We start from the raw sequence: 6,022 nt of genomic DNA, 5'->3' as shown, positions 1-6,022 counted from the left end.
TACAACACCTACTCACGTACCAAATATCATCGCAATCCATCCAGAGGTTCTTATGATATTTTGCCGGACACTCATGCACACTGAGTAAAAAACCATACCTCCATTTTACATGGATGTAAAATCAAATACTTTAAAAACCCACCAGATACACTCTACTGCTTTTAATATAGGGCTAAAATTTACCCCAGCAATGTGGGCTAAAGCCCGTCTTGATGTCACATAAAGTGCAAAAGTATATCAGGTACCACTTGGACCAATGGCAGGAATGCATATTGATTACATCCATAGGTGAATGGAACCAATATATAACACGATAACCATGCATGTAACATTGGAGGCATGAAACGTCGGCAGGCCAGTTTGATACATTTATTTCTGTCTCAGAATAAATAACAAGTCACAATGATGTACTCACATTGTGAGGGCATGAAGTCATGATTACTTTCAAATGTGTACACTGAGGTGTCTGCAGCTTTCCTCACACTTAAGTAACTGATTTTGTATTTCCAAACTATTTTGCATCCAATAATATTCTAAAAATAAGCAGAGATCAGCTATTTGATAGAGATAAAAATAGAGAGCTACTCTGGCCATCAAGCGTGATAATTCTTGGGTTTGTTGTTCTTTACGATTTACAGCTACCTAGGTGTAGTCTGCCAAGCCTATAGCTATGCTTGAATTGATCAAATGTCCTATGACATATTGGCGAAATGTCTAAAATATCGTAATTCTTGGTTTTACATGATCGCCTACATTATGCATACATCATATCTTGTACGTTATGAGTAGGTTAAGGTTACATGGGGATATAATCCGTTTTTTCTTGACAACTTTGTCCTTTTACTCAACTGTTCATCTGCTTATATGGAGTAAGGGACTATAAGAGAAACCTGGCCGTCACTTAGGAAACAAGACGATCTTTCACCCCCAACATCTACATGGAGACCTTATCCGTAATCTCCAAGCAGATGTAACGTTAATAATCTGACTCAAGTCCAGTTTTTACGTCTGCTGTTGCAGCATTGGTGCTTTTTTCCTCCGCCTAAGTATCCCTACATCTGCTTGGAGATTACGGATAAAGTTTCCAAGTAGATGTCGGGATGAAAGATCTTGATGTCTTCTGAGTGACGGCCGGGCTTGTCTGACAGCACCTTACTCCATATCAGCAGATGCATAGTTGAGTAAAAGGGCAAAGTTGTTAAGGAACACCGGATGGCGCCAATACATATCTTTAACTTACTCATTACGTACAAAATATGATGTCTTCATGAATGTAGGCGGCGCTTCGACGGGCGGACATGGTGTCACATGGGCTCCTCGCGCGGCGCCTACAAATCGATCCTTTTTATGTCAACTAGTTTCTTAAATGTCATTCTATATGTATGTAATGATGCCTGAAACTGTCTTGGAAAGTTTTCACCGGCCTTATGCCTAATGTCTTCTAAATTTTCACATGTTACAAGTCGGGATTACATACCCTATAATAGCCTTATCTGCAGTACCGCTCCCGGTCGCGACCAAGAAAAGTGACAAGGAGACCGTCAAATTGCCAAATTTTTGTCTTTTTGGGAATCGGGAAATCGTAAAAGGCTCGCAAAGGGGTTTGAATTTTTCAACTTTACTTGACTTTGTTTTCGAAAATGTGACTATCTAAGATTAAGAGTGAGAGCATTTGATATTTAATTGGACGTTTCACAAGCCAAACCGTTGGTTATTTGGTCATGACGTCATAGACCACACGTTTTCTTTACCATTTACCAGTAGATGCGTTCTAGTGTAAATTTCCTGTAGATTGTCATGCTTGAAGCGCCCCTACACTTTGATTTCATTCATGTTTTGTAAAAGAAGAGATTGTACAAATGCAATGATGTTTTATCTGTTTGTTTATCAACAGATTCAATTTTTCTTTCACAAATGCTGTGAGGTGTTTGGATCACTTGAGCATGCAATATATTCTTGAGTGTCAGGGGGCGTTGTTTTATGAAAGAACGAGACTGTAGAGGGTAATATATAATTCTTTATTGTCTGAAAAGCACGACATACCTCCAAATGTGCTGGATAAAAAAATCTATTGTATAGACACATGTCAAACTCTCAGTTAGATACAGCTAATGCCAAATATCATATTTCTCCATACATATCACGTAACGAAAAACTCAGGTTACATCGAAATATGCTCAAAGCTAGAAAGTATTGTAAGAGGTTCTTGTTACTGTTGCGCTTCGTTATTCAAATGAAAAATACATTCTAGATGCGTGAAGTTTTGTACGTACGTCTGCTTGTATAATTGTCGACATGCATCGGACGTAGTCTGAAGGTAGGCATGGAACACTGACATTGTTTTCGTGTCGGTTATCTTGGAAAATTAGCCAAAAATTTCGCGCCCCTTATATTTGTTTGGTAGACAACTACTAACCAATTTTCCTATTGTTCATTTTGGCGTCACACAGTGTTGACTGAACAAAATGGCCCATTGTATTACTCATTGCTACAAATCAACGTTGACATGTCGATTGTTCCCATGTAGTCACGTGAACTAAACAACTGTCAAGAGAAAAGTAATTGCTCCTCAACTAATTTCCTTTGTTCTTGAAAAGATAAGTAAGTTGAGGCAAGAATTGTCTAGAATGCGCCATGTGTAGTAGTTTCATGAAACTACGGAGCTTAAGTCCCGCCTTTTAAAACCTCCCGACGAAAAATTTCTAACATACAGAGAGAGAGAGAGAGAGAGAGAGAGAGAGGGAGAGAGAGAGAGAGAGAGAGAATGTTCTATTCTGAAAGCTATAACTACAAAAATATGGCCGTAAATGGCGTACTGATACGTTAAACATTTCCGTCTGTTACAATACATTCTCTCTTTTGTAAAGCGTTAGGATGATAGCTTTGCTCCAGGACCGTGAAGAATAAAGTGTATCGGGATCAGCTAATTGCAGCCTCTTTGTTAACTTAAAATAGTGCTACCGAGAAAGAAATTTAAAATGTTCATTCAATGATGGTATATACTTGCTGATTGGTCAGTAAATGGTATTTGGTCCAATCAGTTCACAGGATCGCTAGAGTGTTAAATGGTGTTATTTCCAGTGGACAATTAAGTTGTTAAGGGTAAATTTGTGGACAAAGAATAATTACAGAAGATGAACCCATTCTCCGAGTCAGTAGTAGTGTCTGATATACTCCAGGCGTTTTGACGCAGTTGCCAGTCAAGAAAAACATATTTTTGTTTGCATTACGTATACTTTGCCATCTGACCACAGCATGTCCAGGACCAAAGATACAAAAACGGAAGTCCTGCTGCAGTACCAAGGTTGGCCGTCGGGTTCACCACGCCTACTAAGTAAACGTACCAAATATAATCGCAATCCATCCAGAGGTTCTTAAGATATTCCGCCGTACATACACGCACGCACACAAACAGAGTAAAAACTATATACCTCCGTGAAAACATTTGTACACGGCCGTGCGGGCGGGTCTATGAAAAAGCAGACCTTTGAATTGGCTGTAGTAAGCTGTAGTAGCGTAGTAGGCTAGTCGGTTTTCTCGTTGGGAGGCTAGCGGATGGGGAACTGCTTATACTCGGAGCGACATGATCTTTGTGCCGTGGAAACATTTGTAACTCCCGTGCGGACGGCCCTATGAGAAAAACAGACCTTTGAATGGGCTGTAGTAAGCTGTAGTACGCGTAGTAGTCTAGTCGGTCTTGCCGTTGGAAGGCTAGCGGATGGGGAACTGCTTATACTCGGAGCGACATGACCTATCTGCCGTGGAAACATTTGTAACACCCGTGCGGACGGCCCCATGAAAAAAAAACAGACCTTTGAATGGGCTGTAGTAAGCTGTAGTACGCGTAGTAGTCTAGTCGGTCTTGCCGTTGGAAGGCTAGCGGATGGGGAACTGCTTATACTCGGAGCGACATGACCTATCTGCCGTGGAAACATTTGTAACACCCGTGCGGACGGCCCCATGAAAAAAAACAGACCTTTGAATGGGCTGTAGTAAGCTGTAGTACGCGTAGTAGGCTAGTCGGTTTTCTCGTTGGGAGGCTAGCGGATGGGGAACTGCTTATACTCGGAGCGACATGACCTATCTGCCGTGGAAACATTTGTAACACCCGTGCGGACGGCCCCATGAAAAAAAACAGACCTTTGAATGGGCTGTAGTAAGCTGTAGTACGCGTAGTAGGTTAGTCGGTCTTCTCGTTGGGAGGCTAGCTGATGGGGAACTGCTAAATGTTAAATCTACGGATGAATAGAAGTTTGTAGAGGGTAGAGCACTGTCTACATGCACGGTGTCTCGTTCACAAACAGACAAGAGCTCAACAGACATTGTCTGTTGAATATTATATATAAATTGTGAAGTTGTATCTGCACTGAATACAATCTGGATTTCCTGGACAGACTCGGGCCTAAAATGCAATGCGTTGTTTTAACTTGTTGTTGAATGCAGAACTTAAATCGAAAAACTATCTGTGATTTGTGCCATCTTTTCTATACCAGGAACTGGTTTTTCTACATTCTAGGGTGTCTTTGTTATCTCTTTTTAAAGATTTAAGTAACAAACTGCTGTTTCTTCTTCTTAGGCATAAGATTTTGAAGAAGAAATGAGGGAGATGGAAGACATGGTGGCCGCTGATATGTTTGAAGAATGAGGAGTAACACTAACAGCCATTCTTATAATAGCACACCTTAAAGCTATCTTGCCTGCAAGGGTTGAGAACTAAGCAAAATACAATGTACATCCTTTCTTTGATTTCTTTGTAATACAGAACGGCTCTAGTTGCATTAGAACCCTGGGGATAAGATTAACTAACAATAGAGTGCCCAGTGTGTAGATTAGATTCTACATTCTTATCGGTTAGGATTTAGTCATCGGTTTGACATGAGAAGTAGTTGTATTTTGTGGGAAAAGATTGTTAAAGGAAGAGAAACAAGTTTTCAAATGTCATCATCAACTGTTCAAAAGTAGATCTATACGTACCATGGTGTGAATGGACATTATTCTAATGAGACAAAAGTACACATTTCAATCTGGAGTTTGTATGAACACAATTTGCTAAGGTTCTTTTGTTTCTTTGATACAATTTCCATAACGTTCGACTTTACAAAAAGCTATGAAGTGCTCAATGTCCGGGCAACATATTCAGGTGTGTGGGAAGTATAATAAAACTGATGATCGGTTAAAATACATGGTTTGAGGTCATTTATTTGATCGTATGACTGCTTGCTGATTGGTCAGTAAATGGTATTTGGTCCAATCAGTTCACAGGATCGCTAGAGTGATAAATGGTGTTATTTCCAGTGGACAATTAAGTTGTTAAGGGTAATTTTGTGGACAAAGAATAATTACAGAAGATGAAACCATTCTCCGAGTCAGTAGTAGTGTCTGATATACTCCAGGCGTTTTGACACAGTTGCCAGTCAAGAGAAACATATTTTTGTTTGCATTACGTATACTTTTCCATCTGACCACAGCTTGTCAAGGACCAAAGATACAAAAACGGAAGTCCTGCTACAGTACCAAGTTTAGCCGTCGGGTTCACCACACCTACTAAGTAAACGTACCAAATATAATCGCAATCCATCCAGAGGTTCTTAAGATATTCCTCCGTACATACACGCACACAAACAGAGTAAAAAATAATACCTCCGTAACTCTGTTAATAGAAATGAATTCTTTACAATCACAGACTACGCACTATAATTTGGGGGTTCATTCAAGACAATGTCTTAACAAGGTCTTAACAAGGTGAAAACGATTACTGCTCAGAAGATTTTGTAATTAGGAAAATCCTCAGGGCTGAGAAGATATGGCTGTATCTTGAATCGGTTCATTCACTGATGGTATATACTTAGTAGAAATGTAGTATATGAAGCAATGACTGATCTTAGACAAATATATTACAACTAAATAGCATACAATGATCGCCATACATGGTAGAAACTCTCAAACCCAAGAATGGAAGAGTTGCTTGCTGCAGTATCCTCACATAGTAGGACCGGTCGAACAGTACCTGCGCATTCAATTA

Source organism: Branchiostoma lanceolatum, chromosome 19 (genome assembly GCF_035083965.1).
Source record: "Branchiostoma lanceolatum isolate klBraLanc5 chromosome 19, klBraLanc5.hap2, whole genome shotgun sequence".
NCBI lineage: Eukaryota > Metazoa > Chordata > Leptocardii > Amphioxiformes > Branchiostomatidae > Branchiostoma > Branchiostoma lanceolatum.
This window is presented reverse-complemented; position numbering follows the sequence as displayed.